This window comes from Cotesia glomerata, linkage group LG8 (genome assembly GCF_020080835.1).
Source record: "Cotesia glomerata isolate CgM1 linkage group LG8, MPM_Cglom_v2.3, whole genome shotgun sequence".
In the NCBI taxonomy this organism is placed as follows: domain Eukaryota; kingdom Metazoa; phylum Arthropoda; class Insecta; order Hymenoptera; family Braconidae; genus Cotesia; species Cotesia glomerata.
The window spans coordinates 16,921,347-16,947,075 of record NC_058165.1 but is presented as its reverse complement, the minus strand read 5'-3'; the positions used below and the strand labels follow the sequence as shown (position 1 = coordinate 16,947,075).

The window sequence follows — 25,729 nt, the reverse complement described above, 5'->3', positions numbered from 1 at the left end:
TTTACTTTTGAAATTAATTTTACTGAATATCAAAAAAAAAATAATTTTTTTAAAGATGAAGTTGGCATTTACAATCTTTTTATTTTCTTTATTTAAAAATTGACTCATTTCATTTTTTAATAAATAATTAAGTAAAATTTTTTTTTTCTTAAATTTGGTATTTTTTAATTTTTTATTCGAGTGAACTAAAATAATAAAAATTGTGTGATACACTAAATTGAGACTACAATTTTTATTCTTAAATATTCTCTTCACTAAATTTATATTTTCTTTTTAAAAATGAAAAATTATGTGATATTTATTTTGGCCACTGAAATTTTTATTTGAAATAATTTTTAATTAAAATAAATTATCAAAAAATTATATAATTTTCAATAGATTCAATTTTGCAATAATTACTTCATCTTAAATTTGCTTTTTTATTGAAGAAATAATTTACTGTAATTATTTGATTATAAATTTTTTATTGAAAATTAGATTATTTTCATTAAAAAAAAATAATTTAAAAATCTTAAAAATTTAAAATAAATAATTGAATCATTTTAAATAAACTCAATTAACATAAGCTTGAAAAAATAAAAATAAATCTGTAAAATCGCGTGTGTGCTCATAATGGATTACTCGAAGAAACACCAACAGTTGGTGGTAATTCAATATCATCGGCAGGTAAATCTACAAAATTTAATTCTTATCGACTAATGTTATCATAAATTTTTCCTCTTCTCCGTTTAATTCCAATTTAAAGTATAAAAAAAAAATAAATATTAGAGTTCTAAAAAAATACTAATGAGAAATTAAACATAGAACATTTAATCATAATTTATCGTCGCTATTTAATTAAAAAAGTAAATATAACACATTTGGAAAAATAGATCAGTTTGATTAATGTCTTGTTATCTACCCACAAATATGGTAATTAAAATAAGATAAGCTAAACGAATATATTAACACTAAAAAATTATTTTTTTATTGTAATTTACTCCCATAAATCATCCAAAAGTTTCAATTTTAATTAAAAGATTTCTTAATTAAAACACGTTGTTAGTTCTTTAAATTTCACAATAAATATAATTTTAAAAAATACTTTTTTATCGAACTTAAAAAAATAAGTAGCTAATGAGTTTATAATTGTACACAGAAAAAAAGGTTCACTTGAGCCAAGAAAATATTTTTCTTTCTAATTATTTTCTTGAGCGAAAAAAAAATTTTTTTTTTACACAAGAAATTTCACTTATTCCAACAAAATTAATTCTCTTGCTTTAAGAAATACGTATCTTGATCCAAGAAAATTTATTTAAGGTAGTACCCTCGCCAAAGTCGTTTTCTTAGGATTTTTTTTTAATTTTGACAGATTAATGTTCATATAATTCTGCGTCGATTGGCGCAATTTGAGAATTTTTGACCATCTAGTTTCCGAGATATTTAATTTCAAAGTTTGAGTTTTGAACGCTCTTATACATTACAGTATACGGGATATCGAAAAATTTACCTACAAACATTTTTATATCTTAGAAACTTTTCTTAGGATCTTTTTAAAAAACTAGAGTAACGTTAACTAACAACTAAACAATTAAAAAAAAAAATTCATTGATAATTACCACACAGTTTCAGAGATATTTATTAATAAGTAATGAAAAATTTACCAGACTTTAACCGAGGAGGGGATACGTTAATAAAGCTGTGGCAACAGCGCAAGTTTTGTGAGCCGCGAAAGAAGTATGAGATGCGCATGCGCTGACAAATTTGAAAAGTTTAATTTACGTTAGGTGTAATATTATAGTTATTAATTTTATTTATTTAAAAAAAAAACTATGATTATTTTATGAAAATAAGTATTTTTTTATGATACTAAAGTTAGTCGACATTTTTAATTTTTGATTTTTTAATAATTAAATAAGAAAAAAAAATTTTTTTTTTATATTGCATTTACAGTTTTTGAAGTTTTTTTCAAGTGAAATTTTTTTTTTTTTTGTAATCATTTTTTCAATAAAAAAAAATTCTAAAAATTTTTAAATGTCGGCTGAATTATTTTAATTTTTTTTTTATATTTATTAAAAATTCAAAAAGTTAACAATTTTAATATAATAATATATGTTAATCTTTCATAAGTTATAAAAATAATAGTCAGATGAAATAATAAAAAATACTTAAATTTAAAATTAGTTAATACATATAAACACAAAAATTTAATTACTTATTTTTGTGAAAAAACAAAACAATATTGTCAATTATTTTTTTTCTATTTGTTATTTGTATAGTTATTTGCATATGTGCTAGAGATTTCTGTCGTTTTTCAAGGACTTTTTTTCATGAATCGTCTTTTATAAGTCGATTTTTCAGACATTGTTACTATATTTCCAAATAAATGTATGTAAATAAATAAATAAACGCATGTATCAAAACAGAGGTTAGTCTACAGCTAGTCCAAAACACTAGTATAACCACTATAATAGTATATTACACACCTAGGGAAGTAAAGTAAGAAATGTCTTAGATCACATGTAATTGTTGGCCGAGGCGAAGCCGAGGTCAACAAACATGTGATCTGAGGCTTTCTTATTTACTTCCCGTGGAGTGTATACTATTTTTTTTCTCGACGAAGGCAGAAAGAGGCAACTTCGTTTAACACAGCGGGCCGAAAGTTGACGCTTTCTGCCCGTCGAGCAAAAAAATATCTTAATGCTCACGCAGTGTTGCCAGACTTTTCAAACGATCAGTTTCTCGTTCGTGATTGGCTGAAATAAGTACATAAACAGCAAAATGTTTTAGGCTTGTCAATAATGACTATCCGGTATGTGTACCGTACACTCTAGCATAAACTTTTGACGACGGAAGTCGCAAGGGTAATACCTTAACAATACTCAACAACCAAGATCAATGCCATCGTGCAATTTCATTTCTAAAATTGATCAAATTATTTGAAAAAATTTTAATGGGGAATTGTTATTTAATTAAAAGTTAATTATTTAATCTATTGTAATATAATTTAATTCAACGTAAATTATTTTTAATACAGAAGTCGCTAATGACCTTGTTGTTGAAAGCGACTTAAAATAAAGCAATAATAATAATAATAGAATCTTCTTGTTTTGAGAAAATTCAGCTTCTACACGGAAAAAACGAGATTTAACTGGTTTCCATGTTGGACGGAACTTAGTTCCATCTATAGTGAAAAAAATTTAAATATGGTTACTACTTCTATGTAGACTGTAGTAGGTACAGTTTCCGTTTATTTCAGTTCAATCCGAGATGGGGCTCAGAGCAATCTGAGGTTTATTTGTCTCAGATGGTTGTCAGTACTGCGTGCATGCTCGTCAGTCCCATCTTACATAGAAGTGGCGTCGATTTGGAATTTAACTAGAATCTATCTGCAGATAGTACCTATTTTTACATCATTTTCAAGTGCATTTAGCAATCAAATATATATATGAATAATATGAATGAATAATACAGATTATAATTTTATTCCAAATCAAAAAACTAATCCTTAATAAATTAAAAAAAAAAATAAATTTAAAAGAAAAATTTTTAATTTAAAATTAAAAAATTAAAATTAAAATTAAAATTAAAAAATTAAAAAAAAAAATTTTAATTAATTAAATTTTTTTTAATTTTTTAATTTTAAATTAAAAATTTTTTTTTTTAATTTTTAATTTTTTTTTTAATTTTTAATTTTTTTTTTTAATTTTTTAATTTTTTTTTTTATTTTTTAATTTCTAATTTTTTTTTTTAATTTTTAATTTTTTTTTTTTTTCAATTTTTTAATTTTAAATTAAAATTTTTTTTTTTAATTTATTTTTTTTTAAACTTATTAAAGATTAGTTTTTTGATTAGGAATAAAATTATAATCTGTATTATTCATTATAATATACTTATTATTCATTCATATTATTCATATATATTTGATTGCAAAATGCACTTGGAAATGATGATGTAAAAATAGGTACTATCTGCAGATAGATTCTAGTTAAATTCCAAATGGACGCCACTTCTATGTAAGATGGGACTGACCTGCATGCGCGCGGTACTGACAACCATCTGAGACAAATAAATCTCAGATGGCTCTGAGCCCCATCTCGGATTGAACTGAAATAAACGGAAACTGTACCTACTACAGTCTACATAGAAGTAGTAACCATTTGTAAATTTTTTTCACTATAGATGGAACTAGGTTCCGTCCAACATGGAAACCAGTTAAATCTCGTTTTTTCCGTGTGGCTCCAAAAAATTTAGTCTTGATAGAAGTAAATTTTCTTGTCTTGAGACAATTTCTTTCTTGCTCCAAAAAATTAAATATCTCGATAGAAGTAAATTTTCATTCATATTTTTATTGATTAATATATCAAATGGGAAGATCAAATAATATTGAATCATTTTATTTCATTCAATATGTATAATTGCTCGCTAAAATGATATAAAATGGGTATCAAATATTCAAGAGAAAAATTTTCTCAAGCTGAGAAAATTTTTTTCTCAGCTGAAGTAGGTGACGCTGCTTCCCTAAAGTATCTAAAAATCTTGATCAAATATAAAAATTTATTGTATCAAGTATTTATGATAATTTGAATTAAGAAAAAATGACTTTCACCAAGAATAGAATTTAAAGAAAAATTTTTACTTCGGCCAACACAACTTAGGTTTTCTTTCAGGCACCCGAAAATTTTCTTGAGCCAAGAATTTTGTTTTCCAGTCAAGAAACTTTTCTTTCTGTGTATGTTTATAATTGTAACATATACAAAAATAATAAATGATGGAAAATTAAGGCTTATTGCCAATGCGCAGGCATGAAAATAAACACTTTTGTGGCTTAAAAGTGAAGAAAAAGGGGAGATGGTGATGATAAGAGAAAACCAACACCAAATTGATCCGTAGGGGATGAGAAAAAAAATACTATTTTTCATCCCTAATCCCTTGATGAATAAATAAAAAAAAAATAATGTAGAAATTGAATATTTTATAAAGCAATTTATGCTGTATTCGATTGTCAAATACTTATAAACCATTCGGGAATATAAGGACATTGTTTAATTGTTTTTTCTGTTTCAGCGTCAACTGTGGATTGTCACGCACGCGTGTGGCCGGATCATCGTTACTGAAGCGTATCAGTTGTGTCAATTCCCTCCTGCTTTTTTAAAAATAAACGACGCGATAAAGTTAATAGAAAAAAATACTATTTATTATTTTATTTTTTTTTTTATCAAATATACAACATACAACATACGTAAGTGATTGGTAAATAATTTGAGTTTGCGTCAGAATAATTAATACACTTACACTTGCAGATGCAGAGACAGAATCGGATCGTGTTCGTGGGCGATAAGTTTGGCTACATGGAATGCGTATTTTGTTGCTTTAAATTTATTCGCCGATCTAGTGACGATATTTATTGTATTGGTCACAATTGCTGGTCAGTTTTAAGCAGATAGTGCTGTTGCCGAGACCCACTCGATAAGGCAAGCATTACGATACCAAACAATAATATTGTGAGTAAAGAAAATTTATTTGTTTTTTTGTTAAGAATTTTTTAATTTATAAGTTAAGGCTGTGATAAAGTTTAATAATAATAAACAATTATTTTTTTGATAAATGCGAAGATTATTGTCAGCATTTAAAAATTTGAAATTTTAATTTTTTCGAGTAAAATTTATAAAATAAATTTAATTACTCACTAGCAACCTTGCAGTCACTATGTAACTGCCGTGACTTGTGGACTATAAATAAATAAAATTTTGCTTTATTAAATAATTAATTTTGTTAAATTGCACTGTACTTTTTTGAATATTGACTTTTTTAAAGATATAAGCTCATCCCGATGTTACACTCATCAAGGAGCTTTCATTTGAGTACCAACATGTATTTTTGATATATTTTTCATTTAAACATATATATATATTTATATATATAAATATATGAAAAATTGATGTGGGTACTCAAATGAAAGGTCTCGATGAGTGTAATATCAGAGTGAGCTTATATTTTTAAAAATGTCAATAGTTGACAAGGTCATTTCTTAATTATGAGACAAGAGCTTTCATTTGAGTACCCACATGAATTTTTATATATTTTTCATTTATACATATCTATTCTATACTAATAAATGGAGAGCCGATTTTTTTGTCCGGTTATACTGTGAAAACTACTGAACCGATGGGAATAATACTTATACCATAAGATGTAGTGTGTTTCGGAGAAGGTTTTAGTATATGATATGGTGGTGATTACTTATTCGGAACCTATATTTTTTGACTCATAAATAATGAATTTTTATTGCAACGAAATTTATTCTATTCGATTGTCATTTGTTTAAAATAAATTTTTTAATTCTATTGGTTATGTTTATATATTAGGCAGATTTCTTCACTTATGAGACCTGCAATTTCTTTAACTGAAACTTTCAATGCTCATTACAAATTTTTTTTTTCATATCAATTATTATTCATTCCTTAGTAGAAATGAAATCGAGTTTTTAGCCAGTAACTGGCCAGTTTGACTAGACTTAAACCAGTAACTGGCCAGTGTAATATCGAGTTTCTGTCAAGTAACTGGCCAGTTTTACAAGAGATCTAACAAAACATGGCGGCCTTCGTGAAACTGTCAATTGAGAATTTTCAGGTTATCAAGGGTTAATAAAACAGTCAAAAAAAATAAAAGTGATGTTTAATAAACGAAATGATTTAAAAGTTTCATTTATATTTATATTATATAATAGATAAAATTATTAGACTAATAAATTAATAATAATGTATCTAACAATGAAATAATAAAATAACTATTTTTTATTGGAGATAAATAATAATGCGTACAGGTTAATAAAAAAAAATAAACAGACATACACACTCGTAAAAGTATAGTGTCAGTGTGACCAATGTTTATGATTTAGTTGTAGGTGGCGCGATTTCGAGTTTTTACTCTATATCGCTGGCCAGTTACTGGTTTATATCGAGTGAAAACTCGATTATTTCTACTAGGGTTTTTGTAAGAAAGACACGGGAATGTTATAATGATTGCACATTGAAAGTTACAATGAATATTAGCTCGAATAATTACATGGATAAAAGGTGTATGCCAATTCGATAGAATTGGGAATCTGTGCAAGTCAAAACAATACTCTAATTAAATTTCAAGTCTAGATCTAAAAATGCCACTCTTTAAAGCGCTCAGCGGAGCGGGAGAGTAACAGCTAGTATAATATATATAAATATATAAAAAATTGATGTGGGTTCTCAAATGAAAGGTCTCGATGAGTGTAATGTCGGGATGAGTTTATATATTTAAAAATGTCAATAGTTCACAAATCGGTATTAGCTTATACCGATTTTACACTCATCAAGAGATTTCATTTGAGTACCCACATGCATTTTCATATATTTTTCATATATACATATATAATATATATAAATATATGAAAAATTGATATGAGTACTCAAATGAAAGGTGAGCTTATATCTTTAAAAATGTCAATAGTTCTCAAGATACAAGGTCATTTCTTAATTATTGACGTTTTTGAAGATATAAGCTCATCCCGATATTACACTCATCAAGAGCTTTCATTTGAGTACCCACATGCATTTTCATATATATATATATATATATATATATATATATATATATATATATATATATACATATATATATAAATAATTAAATATATGAAAAATTGATGTGGGTACTTAAATGAAAGGTCTCGATAAGTGTAATGTCGGGGTGAGTTTATATTTTAAAAAATGTCAATAGTTCACAAGATATAAGTCCATTTCTTAATTATGTATCTAGAGATAGAGTATTTTCGAATGCAGCCTAAATACTTACAATGAACTCTCGAAAAGGCATAAATTCATATCAAGTCCTTTGCAAGGACACTAAATTTCACTAAAAAAAGCCGATTTTATCATATGACTATCCTGGCCACAAAATTTTTCTTTTTCTTTTAATAATATAGATAATTAGGATACTTGAACAAATTTTCTTTTATTTGTTTTACCAAGTCTGGTTTTAAAAAAAATTCTATGAGCAAAATATAAATATTTATCACTCGAGGCGTTAATTTATAAATAATAGCTTGTAAGCATCGATTGCGAAAGTGTCATTTTAAAATTAAAATTCATTAACTCGTATTTAAAACAAGCAAATTTATGGTAAACACAATATTAACATACAAATTTAAACTATTCAAAAAACTTCTTTTTTTTCAGCAAAAATTATTATTCAATTTCAACATTGGCTTCGATATTTTACCAGTTGACTTTTAATTTGTCAAAAAAATTTTAATGATTTTTTTTTATCTTGTAATCTGTAATTATCTATATATATGTCTGTGACGATTGTTAATGAGGGAACATAGTGCGTTTTAGGAAAAAAAGCGCGCGATATAAACGCCTGCGCCGTCGATTATTAAAATATATACCGCTAAACAGGCGCGCGCAATTGCCAAGACATGCTTTTGTATTATAACACCCGCCTCAGAAGATATAGATGCGTCGACAGCCAGTTGCCCGCGTGCATCACAAAACAACGTTTGTCTAATAAGTGACAAGTCTCATTATTAGTACTATTATTTAATAATAAATTTTATTAAAAAAAAATTGTATTAAAAACTTTAAGATTGAAATTTTTTTTCAATTTTTAGTGAAGGTATTTTTATAAAAATAAGTGACAATTTTTCTTAAAGTTTCGTTCTTGAAATGACAGTTTAATTTTTTTAAAACCTCGTTCATTGTTAAAAAGTTTGTGTGTTATTTTGTGATAGTTTGCTTAGTTGAATAGTTCAGCCAAGTATCGGAAAGATTCTTAAGCGTTGCTTGTTAAAAAAAGTTTAATAACAAAAAAAGAAAAATTTAAAGTGAAAAAATTGATGCTTGCACTACTCTCGAGTAAGTAAATTTAAAGTTGAATTTTAGATGAGAGAGCTGAGTAAATTTGATACCTAATGAATTCAAAGTACTTGATATGAAAAGTTTCTTTTTAAAATGATAAAATTTAAAAAGTAAAAATTTAAATGCACATATGACGCAAAAACGTGTCAGAGAATTTTTTATGTGAAAGCATATGTCATTTACATATAGATTGCTCTATTCCAGTGCATATGAGCACACTTTCGTTCGTCTTTTTATCCATTAAAAATAAATCCTGGCTCATTTCCTGTGCGTGCGAGTTAGATTTCCACCTCGGAAATTTATGACATTATAATAATATATATATTTGTATAAATTTGAATTGGAACGGCTGGAGAATATTTTTTTTATAATTTGTTTCACAGGGAAATATATCACTTGATGCTTTATCGGGATTATAATATTATACTCGTAACTTAAAATTTATTATAACATGGGTATAATAAAATTATAAGTTTAAAAAGGGATTTATTGGATAATTAATTCATCTTTTATTGAATGGTAAATAAATTCAGACGGTTTGTTTATTTTGATCAGAATATCCAGGCTATGTTTACAAAGAGTTAAATTATTTGTGAGTGATGGGGATTTTAAATGCTGAGTGGGAAGTCTATTAGTTTTTTTGTGAGCTTAAATTGACGCGCGAAAAGTTTTATTTGAGAATTTGAATTTAAAATGACTTTTGACTTTTGTTTCATTGCCTCGTTAATAATCGAGGTGATTTTTCGTTAAAATTTAATAGTGGTCCGAGTTTAACGAGACGGCAGCATCGATGATTAATCAGCGGGTCAGAATTAAAATTCAGGAAAAATAATTTCATCTGTCGAAAGCAATTGCCTTTTTTTCATTAAGCGTCGTCTCATTAGCGATCGATGCAATTAGGCAAATAAATAACTTCACGAGAGATAAATGAAATTTATAATTAGCCGGTTTTGACAGTAATTAGTCGGTTATCTTCCGAGCGGGACATGGGATTTTAAAAATGAAGTTAACGACGGCCAGCAACAAGTTTAATTACGAGCTGAATTCAGCTACCGGGTGAATAACGTTACAACAATTATAGTCTCACTCAGCAGATCCACTTGCGCTCGCACCGTCGCTTCTGTCGTTACTATTATCGTTATTTATTTTATTGTCTTGTTAATTAATCCAAGGTATTTAACAGTTGGGATTGGAGTAAGTCTCGCGTGGCAACCGGGAGTCTAATAGAACGGAGTGAAAAATTTTAAATCTAGGGGAAGGACGGGCAAAACGGATATGTTAATTTGAAAATGAAATAACAAATATATATTACAATCATATCCATTCTTAACTTTGGCTAATAATTTTTTGGGTAATTGAAGTTTATAATTAAAGTAAAATAAAAATAATAACAAAGAAATTCTTCTTCGAAATTAAAAAAAAAAAAAAGTCAACATTATCCGTTTTGCCCTACCAGGGCGGGCAAAATGAATACTCAGGTCGCGTAAAACGAATACTGATTGGAAAATACATTTCAATCAAAACAATCGTCGCAAAAATATCAACCGCGTCCTGAATATGAAGAAAAAAAATCAAATCTGCATCGTCCTTAACAACATTAAACTAAGTACTGCATACTTACGATTTAAAATTTTTTTTTTTTCCTAAATTTCAATATTTATAAAAAAAATTCCCACAAGTATGCAAAACCAATGCTTTATCGATAACGGTAAGTGTAGTTACATAACAGATTGATAGATTGCTGTTTAAAATGTTTCTATCGACCGACCAGCGATTTAAAACGATTATTCATTTTACCCACCCTCTCCGTCTTGCCCGTCCGTCCCCTAATAAACAGTCGCCTCGTCGCGTTGTTTCATTAAAACTTAACAGTCGATTCGTCACTCCGGGATTTATATTTATGCTCAACGGCAACAAACGTTAAGAATTATAACTACAACCCCTTCGACTATTATTCGTTCCAAAAAATTTAATTATTCCTTTTCGGACGGTGACAATTTACATTTACCCTTTTTTTAATTTTCGCTTTATTTTATATCAGGGCAGCACTTGGTCGCAGCCATTTTTCCAAAATTCAAAGAACTCGAAAAAAATTCAATTTTTTAATTCTTAGCTTCAGTTTTCCAATGATTAATTTTTCTACTTCCCATGCAATTAACGCAAAAAAAAAAATGCTGATACGTGAGCATAAATAAAACATTTCCTGCGATAGTTCCCTGCAGCTTCTCTATCAACATGTATTATGGCTCAATGTTCATCTGTTAGACAGTGTCGCTGTTTATTAAGTATGTCAAGTTTAAAGTGATGATTGAAAATAAAAAACGAGTGTCTATTTAGATTCTTCAATTGGAAAATCACGAACAACTATCAAACAGCTTCACTGTTTCCGGCCCATTGAACCACAAGCCCAAGATTACCATTCCTTCCCTTCGATGATTAGCGACAACTAAAAATCCTTCGGTTCGGATTTTTCATTAAGCTTTAGGTACTTTCAGAATCATAATAATCTTAATGCATTGAAATTCCCGAGTCGAAATTTAACGCCGACATAGAACCTCCATAAGTAGTATTCCACTCGGACTTATGGGCTCAAAGTAGACTCTAGTGGCATGTTAAATTAACTCCGACTTTAGACCTTGTAGTGGCCGAAATTTCCGTTTTTGACACTAGCAGGTCCAAAGTCGGAGCTGGTAGAAATAAAAATTAGGTCCAATATTAAACCCCTGTGCCCTACTTTATGATAATAATAATAACAACACAATAACAGTATGATAGTAATAATAATAATAGTTAATTTTCAAGTCTGGCCCATGCGATTTGAAAAAAAATGATAAAAAAAGAACTTTTTAAGTGTCATTTTTTTATTTTAATTTTGATGTAGAGCTAATGCAAGTTTAGACCGTTTGACTCTTAATTTGAACCTAACTTTCGCTACTTAAAGAAATAAAGTGAAATTCGCATTCCGTTCTAACCGAGATTCGAACCCGAGCCGCGCGCTTGCCAGACCGATAACTAACCCCTACACCGTACGATCGATGAGTTGATGCACATCTCATCATTCTTATAAACTAAATCTACAAGGTGATGAAGTGTGGCGGCTTATTATTTATATAATTTATGTTATTTAATGAAAATCAACAATTTTTTACGAATGTTTATTAGTTAAAAAAATGCAAGAGTCAACTTCTTCTATGACTGAAGATTTTGTACATACTTCTGTATATTTTTAATATTTTACTGTAAATTATAATGTTTAAAATTATCAATATTAAAAATTCAACTGTAAATCGTTATATTTTAATTTTTTTAAGACCATTTTAATTTTGACGATACGTCATTGTTTTGGTTTAACAATAAATTAAATAATCACTTGTTAATTCATTTACCTGACTTAGTGAAAAATTTAGGAACTTTATGGGCTCATACATGCTATGAATCTAAAGTTTTCAATGGTCAAATATTCAAATTATTACATTGAATCATCATCAGCAAATGAAAATGTATATTATTTGAGATATTGAAAAAAAAATATTTTGGAAAAAAATTTTGAAAAATGCCAAATTTGTCAAATTTTGAATTTTCGAAAATCGTCAAAAATGACGGTTGACATTAAAATTTTGGCTCAATTTTTTTTTGTACAATACCTTGCACTGATCTTCAACGATCCTGAAATTTTTAGAACTGTGTTTTTTGTTTCTTCAAAAATGGGATTTTTTGAATTAAAAAAAAAAAATTCTTTTATTTTTTGCAACTTCTAAATAAGGTAAAGTTATGCGGATACATTACATAGTATTGTAATTTTGAGAATTAAAAAATTAAATGCACGACCTGCACGGAAAAAACGAGATTTAACTGGTTTCCATGTTGGATGGAACCTAGTTCCATCTATAGTGAAAAAAATTTACAAATGGTTACTACTTCTATGTAGACTGTAGTAAGTACAGTTTCCGTTTATTTCAGTTCAATCCGAGATGGCGCTCAGAGCCATCTGAGATTTATTTGTCTCAGATGGTTGTCAGTACCGCGCGCATGCAGGTCAGTCCCATCTTACATAGAAGTGGCGTCCATTTGGAATTTAACTAGAATCTATCTGCAGATAGTACCTATTTTTACATCATGATTTCCAAGTGCATTTTGCAATCAAATATATACACGAAAAAAAAATCCTATGAAAAATTACTATAGTAACATCGTAATCCAGGACTAGACTTTCAGTATCTCGATTTTTACGATGCTGCCGTCTACAGAATACAATTTGAATTATTGAAAATTACGATGTTATTTAGTAAATTTTTTTTCCGTAAGAGCAAGTGAATAAGGACGCATACTATATGTTTTAATAAAAGAGAGACAGAGTCTAGTAGTTTGCGACGCCACCACCGAAAGATAACCAACTACTGTATCGAGGGTCTTATTATGTGACTGAATAGAAACTTTAGTTAATCCCTCCGATAGCGTGAGGGAATAAACCTTGGACTTGAGGCGGAGAGGACACCGGGTTCGATTCCTGGATGATACAGAATTATTTTTTCGGTGACCTAAACTTCTTTTTAATTTGAATGATAGAAATTTACGATGTTGCATCGTATAAATTACTGGTCCGGCACTGCAATATCCGATACTAAAAATTACGATGTTTTCATTGTAATTTTTCGTACAATTTTCTTTCCGTGTATGAATAATATGAATGAATAATAAGTATATTATAATGAATAATACAGATTATAATTTTATTCCAAATCAAAAAACTAATCCTTAATAAATTAAAAAAAAAAAATAAATTTAAAAGAAAAATTTTTAATTTGTGGTAATCTGAGGCGAAGCCGAGGTCAACAAACATGTGATCTGAGGCTTTCTTATTTACTTCTCGTGGAGTGTATACTATTTTTTTGCTCGACGAAGGCAGGAAGCGGCAATTTCATTTAGCGCAGCGGGCCGAAAGTTGACGCTTTCTGCCCGTCGAGTAAAAAAATATATTTTCTTTATTCCTCGGTCGAAAGTACGCATCTTTTGCACCTATTTCACGGCAGAAAGTTAAAGATTCGTGCATTGATTAAGCTACACATTCGCCTTCTATAACAGCGGGAGCAAATGCTTTTGCTACCGCGACTAACATTAGTCATTTGTTACTAACTATGTTTTGTTTACGCTGATCATTTACGATTGATGGTACAATACAACTTGGTTATATTTCTTTCTTTCTTCTACTTACATGAAATATTTCATATATAGATAGAGATATAGATAGATAGATAGATTGATAGATAGATAGATAGATAGATAGATAGTTAATAATTTTATTGGATTCTGGAGCCTAGGCTTCCTCAGAATCATCATTAAATATACATTTATAATTAGTGTATGATGTACAGAGTTTTAGATATATAAAATAAAATCAAAATAAATATAGTAATTAACAGTAATAACATGTTAATCATGCTTATAAATAATACTTGTGTTATACAAAGCTCAACAACCTTCAATAGCAGTAATAAACGTTCAATATAGCAGATCAATAATTTTGGAAATAATAATCATAGCACATTACGGAATATTTCGAAACTTTCGGCTTTTGTAATTTCAGCTGGCAGCGCATTCCAGATGCGTATACCACGAACAAGAAACGAGTTATCATACATACAACAATTAGATCTAGGTAGCCGCAGATAATCTTCCCTTACATCGCCTCTACGCAACGCAACCGGCAAAAATTCTAAGTGACATTTAAATAGCTGACGATAATTTAAATATATTTCTTTGTAAAATAGGCATGCTATAAAGTAGTTTCTTCTGTCACTCAGCTTTAACCAACCTAGCATCTTAAAGTACGGAGTAATGTGTTCAGCCCTCGCAATTTAATAGATATAGCGAACACAGCAATTCATTTTGCGCTGTAATCGCATTTGCGAGTAATTAGTAATATTGCAGCAAGCCGCATAACAATAATCAAACACTGGGAATATTAACGTGGTGACAAGCTTTATACGCAGTTTTTCGTTGAAGATTTCATTATTAATCTTCAACTGCGCCAGAACCCGCATTGCCCTATTACAAACACTCATAACCTGATTTTCCCAGGTGAGAGTGCTATCAATTAACACGCCAAGATACTTAATTGTCGTATCGTAGTGAATAATGCAATCATTTACGCGAATACAATCAGCATACTTACAATTATTACAGTTAACTTTAACTCTACTACCAAAAATCACAGTTTTCGTCTTCGATGCATTTAACTTAAGGTAATTGATATTGCACCATTCTAAAATTTTAACTATTTCCGCATTCAGGGCAGCAACACATTCATTTATCTGTTCTGGATAGCAGGGAAAGTATATTACTAAATCATCAGCATAAAGCAAATATCGACAGCTCAGCTGTTGAGAGAGATCCGAAATATAAAGCGAGAACAATAAAGGGCCAAGCACACTGCCTTGTGGCACACCATTTAATACATTCCTCCAAGAGGATGCGCACTCATTAGCAAACACCTGCTGCTTTCTTTGAGTCACATAAGACCTAATCCACGTAATGGCATCAGTAGAGAAATTCATCAATAACAACTTGTATAATAGTCTTGTGTAATAGATAAAAATATAACTGTCGTAAGAGTGAGTAGATCATCCGATGTAACTTATAACCAGGTTCAACTGAGATTCAGTTTGACAGTGACGTGTGTAAAATGTATCAACTTTATTTAATTAATGAATTATTTAGAAAAATGTACGCAGTAACAACAATTTAATTTGATTTTTTATTAATTATTGTTATTTTCAGATAAAATGCTAATTTTTTCTTTTTTTAACCGAGAGTAATCTTTATTATATTTGTTGAATTCAAGAAATTTCAGTTTTTTTTTTTTTTTTTTTTTATTTATTATTATTTAGAGTCGGTTTTAACTGCTGTGGTCATATCGCCGACTTTTAACTGTTGGGAGTGGTACGTTGGGTCTTTTTGGGTTGTGTAAATCTTAACCTACGCGGCAAGGGCCGAATATCAACCAAGTTGGTTTCTAAGACCAGCTTGGAATTCGAACCCACGCCTGGCCGGTAAGCTAGTCCGAATTCTCTATAGGCCATCCGCCTTAGACGACTCGGATAACGTCACCGGTTAAATTTCAGTTTTATTTAATCTAAAAATTTAAAAAAAAAATGTTTTTTAATTATTTTTTATTTGATTTTACATTAGATTTTTTTTATGCCTGCCCCCCCCCCCCCCCGACCAGCAGCACTCGCTTCGCTCGTGCCGCAAATGTCGGGGGCAGGCATCAATTTTTTCTCGATACAGTACATGAAATATTTTACGTACTTTCGACCGGCTATAAAGAAAAATAGTATACACTACACGGGCAGAAGTTTGAGAGTTCTGAACTGCGCGCCGTGATGCCCTCGGCTACGCCTCGGGCATCATGGCGCGCAGTGCAGAAATCTCAAACTTTCTGCCCTAATACACAGTAAAAAAATTTTCGTAAAATTTAACATAAAATTTTGTGTAGATGATTTTTTTACACAAAATTTATGTTAATTCTACACATAATGTTTGTATTGATGAAATCAACATAATTCTGTGTTAAAAGTAACACAAAAATATGTTAAAACTTTCATTGGCTGATTCTCGGATTTCTACACACTTAAATGTTATCCATAACACAAATAAAGTGTTGATTGTAACTTTTTCTTTGTGTTACTCAGATCAGCTGTCAAATATGTGAGTTTTACTAATAATTTAAATATATATATATTTTGTGATTAAAAAAAATACATGAGCAATTGAAAATAATAAATTAAAGGAAAAATGCACATGTAGGAAATTAAAAAAACTGTAAGTTTATTTTCTAATAATTTATTAATTTCAATTATTTATTTTTTTGTCTAATTCAAAAAAATAAATGAAAATTAAGTTAGCCGACATCTGAAAATTTTTACAATTTTTTTTAATGAAAAAATTATTACAAAAAAATTAAAAAAAAAAAATTTCACTTGTAGAAAATTTGAAGAATTATTCGTGTAATTTTTTTTAAGTATTTTTTAACTTGTAAATAATTTGTCAAAAAAAATCAACATGTCTGCTAGATTCATAATCATAAAATTTATAATTTTTCTTATTTTATTTATTTTCTCATAATTTAAAATTTATTCTGTCTTCTAGATTCACACTAGAAAGGACATTAACCTTGTAATGAATTTTAAGGTTACAATTCTGTTATCGGATGTTTTAATATAAATTACCCTTTATTTACTTAGTTTTTAATTGCTATACACTACAATTGTATATTTATTAGCTGCATTTAAGTATTTTACGTAATGACACAAATTAAAATCCACTAAATTAAAATGACGTTGAAGCTATCACATTTACATGTCTATCTTGTGTGGCATACGTGACTATATATGAAGAATTCTTTAACATAAATTTTGTGTTGGTTGGCCAGTAACATTAAAAAAGTGTAGTTTTACTTTGAATTAACACTTGAGTGTGTTAAAAAATGGATGGATTGATCAATACAAACCGTTTGTGTAGAATTAACATAAATTTTATGTAAAAAAAACATCTACACAAAATTTTATGTTAAATTTTACGAAAATTTTTTTACTGTGTAGTGTAATATACTATTAATCATCATAGTCATTTTTTAAAAGAGTTAATTTTTTCTTGATTTGAATCTTACAAAATAGCTTCAAAATAAGAAAAGAGAAAAAAATTGGGTAATTTTCGCGAATTTCAAATAGAGTCAAATAAAACTGACTAAAAAATTTGACAATTTTAAGAAAATTAAAAAAAAATTTTTTTCGTTGCTCATTTTACTCCTTTTTATAGTTTAATTTTTCATTTTTCACCAGTTCTATAATATTACTTCTGCGATGCTGCATTATTTTCATGTTTTATAATAAAAAACATAATTTTCTTTATACGCCCTTTTGACTTTCAGAAAAATTTTTATAAAACCAAAAGGGCATATACCTTTGAATTACGCCCTGTTGGCGTTGATAAATTAAAAAATTTTTTTTACTGATCTTCCCGTTTTGGACGATTCTGAGTTGTTTAGCAAAAAAAAATTTTTTTAATCTTTAATTTTTTTTATCATCATAAATATTTTAAAAATAATTAGTAGAATTTTATTAATATTAAAAGACAGATATTGTCGAACTTGAGGGTTCAAAATCGGACCTCTCGGTGAATGTTAGGACCCCTGGGTTCAAAGTCGGAGTTAAAGGACTACAGGGCTCTCAGTCGGATCTATTTCGGGTTAGAGGGATCTATATAGGCTCTAAATTTCGACTCGGGTTATCTCCTCGAATTACGCAATGTGTTTACACAAACAAAATAAGTTTGAGCCCCGAGCGGCAATAGATTTAAAAGCTTTCAATATCGGAAAATAATAAACACGTAAATCGTGAGATAAATTGATGAAGATTATACGTCTAGAGTCTACAGTTGAGTTCCCTTTTTTATTTATAACTTTTATGTGTAAGTGATACATTGACACTTACCATGACCCAAGCGAGCATCGATCCCGTCTATTCAACTTCTTCAGCTTTAGCTTCGGGTTTAGATTCTGGTCTACCTGCCAGCTATTTTCTATTAATAATAGAATGCTTATAAACCCCACGTTGATTTCCTCTTTCATTTTTAATGAAATTCACGGCACTGGAGCATAATTCTCAACATTTTTTATCAAAAGGAATTTTATTATGATTTTTAGTTTCGCGACCCGGATTATTTTCAATTAAAACTCTCTTAATTATTCTTTTTCATACATTAGAAGAAAATTACTTGATTCAAGATAAGTATTCTCGGGAAAATTTCATTTTTGCCTCGAGATATTTAGTTTGAATTAATTCAATAATTAGTCAGATTTTTAGTTGGTTCAATAATTAGGACACCCTTGTCCGGAATTGGGACGTGAACTTAAAAATAATTATAGAGTAAAAATTAAATTACAAAAAAGCTTTATTATGAATGTAGAATTTAAATTCTGACTTAAATATACAAAATATGAAAAATTTGTAAGAGACTTGTTTTGAAGAAAATTTGGTTTTCTACAAATAATCTTATCAATTTTTTCGTACCTCTAATAATTCACGCATAATTTTTATTTTAATTCTTTACGAAAAATTCTTCTATAATCTCTTCATACAGATTATTTAGATAGAGATTTATAGTACAGAATTAAATTCAAAATTACAGATAAAATATTAAAAATACAAGAAAATAATAAGAGACCTTTTTTTGTAGGAAATTTAATTTTCTTGAATCTCTAATAGTTATGGTTCCTAGCGGCATGATGGCCGAGCGGACTAAGTCATTATCCTCATAGTTCGTTCGTGCATCTTTAATATTTTTACTATCCATTTTTTACAAAACAAAATTTTTTTCTCATAAAGTGGTGGCTAGTCAAAAATAAAGGTCGATTCTTTTACTAATTTTTTAGCTTTGTCGAATTTTTTAAAATTTTACAAATTTCAAATTTTCATTTTTTCTTGATTCATACGATAGAGAGATATTTAAAAAATATTCATGCCAAATTTCAAGTAAATCGGCTAATTAGAACTTGAGATATTGTGGCAACCGCATCGAAAAAAGTAGTTTCGAATAAGTTAATAGAATAAGAAAAATTTTTTCTCCAGAATAGTCATATGATAAAATCGGTTTTTTTTTTTTTTTTTTTTTAGTGAAATTTAGTGTCATTGTAAAGGTCTTGACTTGAATTTATGCCTTTTCAAGGTTTTATATCATTCTCACCGATGGTCAATTTATTATAATAAATATTTAGGCTGCATTCGAAAATGTTCTATCTCTAGATACATAATCAAGAAATGACCTTATATCTTGTCAACTACTGACATTTTTAAAGATATAAGCTCACCCCGACATTACACTCATCGAGACCTTCCATTTGAGTACCCACATCAATTTTTCATATATTTATGTATATTATATATATGTATGTATGAAAAATACATCAAAAATGCATGTGGGTACTCAAATGAAAGCTCTTGATGAGTGTAACATCAGGATGAGCTTATATCTTCAAAATATATATTATATATATAAATATATGCTAAATTAATTTTCATTAATTAAGAAATGGCCTTGTATCTTGTGAACTATTGACATTTTTAAAGATATAAGCTCATCCTGACATTACACTCGTCAAGACCTTTTATTTGAGTACCCACATCACTTTTTCATATATTTTATATATTTATATGTATTATATAAATGTATGTATGAAAAATATGTCAAAAATGCATGCGGGTACTTAAATGAAAGCTTTTGATGAGTGTAACATCGGAATGAGCTTATATCTTTAAAAACGTCAATATTTAAGAAAGTACAGTGCAATTCAACAAAATTTATTATTTAATAAAGCAAAATTTTATTTATTTATAATTTACAAGTCACAGCAGTCACATAGTGACTGCAAGGTTGCTAGTTTTTATTAAAAATCTCAAGTTTCTCTTAATGTTCCAAAAATCACCACCAGGCTACGCCAAGTGTAGTCTTTCTCGCATGTAGTAAATAAAAATACCATCCTGAAAATTTCATTAAAATTAACAATCAACTGCCCTCAAATTTTTCTCTTGAACAATCCTCCACATTGTCACTATAAATAAAAATAATTATACAACATCCATCATTCATCCGCTGCTTCCTAAAAATCGTAAACTCACGAGCGAGTCATTAATCCGCAATCACCCTTTGAATAATCATTAATCGTCATAACAAACCAGCCCTCCCGAACTTTCAGATAAAATTCAATTAATTATCCGTATTACAGCGATAAATTTAATCTACATGCTTTATATTTACATAAACGGGTACAGTACATGAAGTATTAATTATTTCGGTCGACTTGAGTCGAGCAATCGTATTATTATTTTTCAGCGGCTTACGGTATTATTTAAACGGCGAGGAAGACTGGGTTTGAGTCTGAGTCTGGGGAAATGTTGGAGCTGATGGTTGTTAACTTGTTTTATACGGTATAATATCTACATTGTACTTTATATATATTATATGTTGGATGAATATAGTATGTAATACACACCAGGCAATTAGTAAAGGAAGCGGCTAAAATGTTGATGGGTAGTTAACATAGTTTTGTTATCGATCTAATCTCGCTGTTAATATCTAGTGTTATACCTAATGTATGTGCGGTCCTACAAAAGGGCGTACCTGGATATTATCCAATACACTGATAGAAGAATTTATTAACTATTGATCAATTTATTTATTTATTGGAAAATAATTTCTTAGTTGATTCAATATTTTTTAACTAAATATTTTTTGGGTATTAATAAAAATTTTTTGGAAGAAAAGTATATTTATACAGAAAAAAGGTTCACTTGAGCCAAGAAAATATTTTTCTTCCTAATTATTTTCTTGAGCGAAAAAAAATTTTTTTTTTGACACAAGAAATTTCACTTATTTCAACAAAATTAATTCTCTTGCTTTAAGAAATACGTATCTTGATCCAAGAAAATTTATTTAAGTCAAGAATAGTATATTACGACCCAAGGCCAGAAAGTTGGATTTCCTGGCGTATGGGATATGATGGCCGAGGCGTAGTCGAGGCCATCATATCACATACGTCAGGGCATCCAACATTCTGGTAGTGGGTTGTATACTATTTTTCTTGCTCTCCACCCGAAAGTACGCAACTCCGTGGAAGGGGTTTTGCAAAACTGAGGCGAAGCTGAGGTTTTGCCGGGCGCGAGGGGGGTGCCACCCGACTTTTGCAAAGCCGAGGCTTTGCTGATCGGGGCGGACATAAAAAAAAAAGTAAAAATTAATAAATTAAAAAAAAAAAAAAGTTATTTTAACATTTACTAACAACTGTTCTAATTCAAAGTGCACAGAACTTGGCACAAATATTTAAACTCGTTCTAATAACAGAATTTATTTTTTTGAGTTAATTAAAAATTAATTTTTATTTATTAAATTAATAAAGTCCACAAAACTTTTATATTTTATTTTGTATAAACTTTTTATATAAATCATTTGTGTAGTGTTATTATTAAATAGTTCATTAATAATAATCTACTTATAAATTATTTTTTATTTCTTTGACATTTTCTGGTTAGCTTATGCGCTGACATGTTACATACAGACGATGTTGTGACTGTTAGACAGATGAAACTCGCGCCACGAAAATATGAAAAAAAGCGAGGTTCTGTGCTTCCCGGCCAGAAAATATGCGTAGCGCGCATGCGCCAAAACGAGCCACAAATGTTGCTCTTTCTGGAGTAAAATGCGTCCAGAAAGAGCGTACTTTCGGGTAGGAGAGCAAGAAAATCTTTTTCTGCCCTCCGGCCGGAAAGTGGCAACTTTCTGGCCGCTGCGCTAAACAAAGTTGCCACATTCCGGCTACGTCGAGCAGAAAAATAGTATGCAAACCTTGGCCAATAAAAAGTAAAGCCTCAGACCACATGTTTGTTAACCTCGGCTTCGCCTCGGCCAACAATTACATGTGATCTGAGACTTTTCTTATTTTACTGGCCTAGGTATGTAATATACTATTTGTTTTGAGAAAATTCAGCCTCTTGCTCCAAAAAATTTAGTTCGTGATAGAAGTAAATTTTCTTGTCTTGAGAAAATTTCTCTTTCGCTCTAAAAAATTAAATATAAAGATAGAAGTAAATTTTCATTAATATTTTTATTGATTAACATGTCAAATGGTAAGATCAAATAATATTTCATCATTTTTTTTCATTCAATATGTATAATTGCACGCTAAAATAATATAAAATGGGTATCAAATATTCAAGAGAAAAATTTTCTCAAGGTAAGAAAATTTTTTTCTCAGCAAAAGTAGGTGGCGGTGCTGCCCTAAAGTATCAAAAAATCGTGATCAAATATAAAAATTTATTGTATCTACTTATTAACTATTTGTAATTATAAATTCTCCTTTATTTTTTTAAATTATTAAAATTTAATTAATTAAATTCTATCCTCAAATCATAACTTAAAAAAATTTTTCACACAAAGATCTTGTTATATTTTTGGCTAGACCGTGCAAAATTCAATTTTTATGAGACCGTCGCCCTGTCACATCACAGCACTGTCATAAAATTTTTGCCGGCTTAACTCGATATTACTGATATAAATCCTCTAAAAAAAGTCCATCAGCTTTTTACATTTTACTACAATTTTTGATCCCAGGCTTCAGAAAATAAAAAACGAAGTAAAATTCTTTATTACTCTTCGGCCTGCAAACAAAAATATTAATATAAATTAGCCAAGTCACAACTCGGTAACTTTTAAAGAAAACTAACTCGTGATTTTCCCAATTTCTCAACTACAGAACTAGAATCATTAAGAAAAGTAATCCGTTTTCTAGCTTTGCGCGTAAGGGTTGTGACCCTCTGACGATATTTTTTGTCCGCTTTACTTTATATATATTTATTTTTCTTTCTATTTAGTTGCTAGCGTTTTCTTCATCGTGGACGATAGCCAGACAATAAAGAACAGGCGTGGTCACCCAAACTCCTTCAAAAAGTTAATACTTCACTTGCCCTTATTTTTTCTGTCTGTTGTGTGTTGGATATACAGTAGAGGATTGACATGACTGATACAGACGCATTGAATTGTCACATCCCCATAATTCCGATTTATCATGTCTGTCACTGGACACTATTGTCTTCTGCTATTGTTGGAGCTTAATTTTTCTGACCCAAATTCTCAACTTTTATCATTTCGTCTGCACAGACCTATCCCAATAGTTACTCAAACGGACTGTATATTTAGTACACTGATAAAAAAATTACTTGATTCAAGAAAAAATTTTTTTTCAAAATGTCATTCTTGTTTTAAGGAATTCAATTCTCTTAACTTAAGAAATTGATTCTCGAATCAAGAAACTTGGTTGTTTTAAAATAAGATATATACAACTTCGCTCAAGAATTTCTTTCTCTTGAAAACTCAAAAAGGTGGCGTCCAACTAACAACAGCGTAAAAGTTCTCTCACATTATCTTGCATTTCATAGTTTTCAGTGTATGCCTAAATCATACTGTTTGATATTATTCGCTTCGTTGCTTCTCAGAGGTGACATTGTGATAATAACACGGTCATTTCCATCTCAGCCTGCGGTATCATTAATCAAAATATTTGAATCTTAGTTATTTTAAAAATAACCATAAAATTTCAAGTTACCATAATTTTGCTAGCGCACGAGGCGCTGCCTCCAGTTGACTTAGTGAACTAGTTCCAACTTTAATATTATCATCATTACAATAGTATAATTTTGTTATCACCTGACTTATCGGCGTATCGATATACTATAGTATACTGGCTGCAGTATAATCATTACGTGTATCACTGTTTTTGGCATCATTTATACAGTTTGTGTCATTGTGTACTTTTGAAAAGAGTGTCACTTCCAGTCAGTGTTTAGTAAAATGCCTCCTAAACTAAGTATTGGATCACAGGGCAGTAGCCCGTTTACGCCTAAAAAATGTAAAGGTTGTGGCAGTAACATTGTCACAACTGAACCTGTCAACTGCAACAAATGTCTAGCTCTGTACCACCCGGGTTGTGTAAAAGCCCAAAATGTGCTGCAGACAGGTGGGTTTCAAAAGTGTTGTGGTCCTAAGATAGTATATTACACTACAAGGGCAGAAAGTTTGAGATTCCTGCACTGTGCGCCATGATGCCCGAGGCGAAGCCGAGGGCATCATGGCGCGCAGTTCAGGGCTCTCAAACTTTCTGCCCGTGTGGTGTATACTATTTTTCTTTATTTTCGGCTGAAAGTACGCTGACTTACAAATCAATTAAGGTTACAGTTAAATGTTCTTAGTATGTTGTCGATGCTCGCCCGACATTTGCGACACGAGCGAAGCGAGTGCGGCTGGTCGGGGGCGGGTATCGACTTCATCTAAATAGACAAAAATAATAGTAACTTTTTAAAATTAAATTAATTCAATTGAATAGTCTTATTTTTATTAATTTTTGATTACTCAAATACATTAAAATCATTAATTTTATCAGAATTTTAATTATTTCGAGTAATTTGTCAACTATTTTTAATTAATTATTGCATATTTTCTTTTTCATCACAACTATTACCAGTACATGAACTATAAGAATTATAAAAATTATTAATAATGAATGAAAAAAAATGATTCAATATTATTTGATCTTCCCATTTGACATGTTCGTCAATAAAAATATTAATGAAAATTTATTATTAAGATATTTAATTTTTTGGAGCAAAAGAAAAATTTTCTCAAGACAAGAAAATTTACTTCTGTCAAGAACTTAATTTTTTGGAACAAGAGAGAAATTTTCTCAAAACAAGAAAATTTTCTTGATTTAAATAAATTGTCTTGGATCAAGACACGTATTTCTTGAAGCAAGGGAATTAATTTTGTTGGAATAAGTGAAATTTCTTGTGTCAAGAAAATAATTAGGAAGAAAAATATTTTCTTGGTTCAAGTGAACCTTTCTTTCTGTGTAAATATTTATCTGCAGACTTTTTAGGTAACGTATCTGTTCTTATAATTAGATTAGCTTCCGTATCGAAATTCCTTAAAATTTCCTTTTGATGATGATAACGCATTCATTTTTCAAAATTTTTATTATTTTTCACTCGATATAATTTTTTAGATTATAAATTTCAACATACAACGACATAAGAACCCACAAAAGCAATTTTAAGGTTAGGCCTGAGTGCACAATAAACCGCGTCAGCTCTGGTGAATACCTTTTTTTCGCTGCCTCGTACATCAATTCAGTGCACAACTAGTTTCTTCCAGCGCACTAGAGCAGCGTGCATGCGCGCCCCTACCAAAGCATAAATGTCGGTCTTTCTGATTCCCAACAGAAGTAGCAAGTACGTGCTTTCGGCCGTGAATAA

The 25,729-nt window shown here is 29.4% G+C and overlaps 1 protein-coding gene and 1 long non-coding RNA gene across 4 annotated transcripts in view; one reads left to right on the top strand and one right to left on the bottom strand.

The window, feature by feature from the left end:
- Positions 1 to 4,487: 4,487 nt before the first annotated feature.
- Positions 4,488 to 25,729, bottom strand: LOC123270513. Its single transcript, XR_006510617.1, has 3 exons — positions 25,513 to 25,729; positions 12,536 to 12,539; positions 4,488 to 4,500 (listed from the first exon to the last, which is right to left on the bottom strand). It is a non-coding gene; the product is annotated as an uncharacterized LOC123270513 (long non-coding RNA).
- LOC123270511 (calcitonin gene-related peptide type 1 receptor-like) overlaps positions 5,287 to 25,729 on the top strand; it is a 280,947-nt gene continuing 260,504 nt past the window's right edge. For all 3 annotated transcript variants that reach the window (XM_044736600.1, XM_044736601.1, XM_044736602.1), the window contains exon 1: positions 5,287 to 5,483. The gene's annotated coding sequence lies outside the window, so the exon portion shown is untranslated. The remainder of the gene's footprint in view (positions 5,484 to 25,729) is intronic.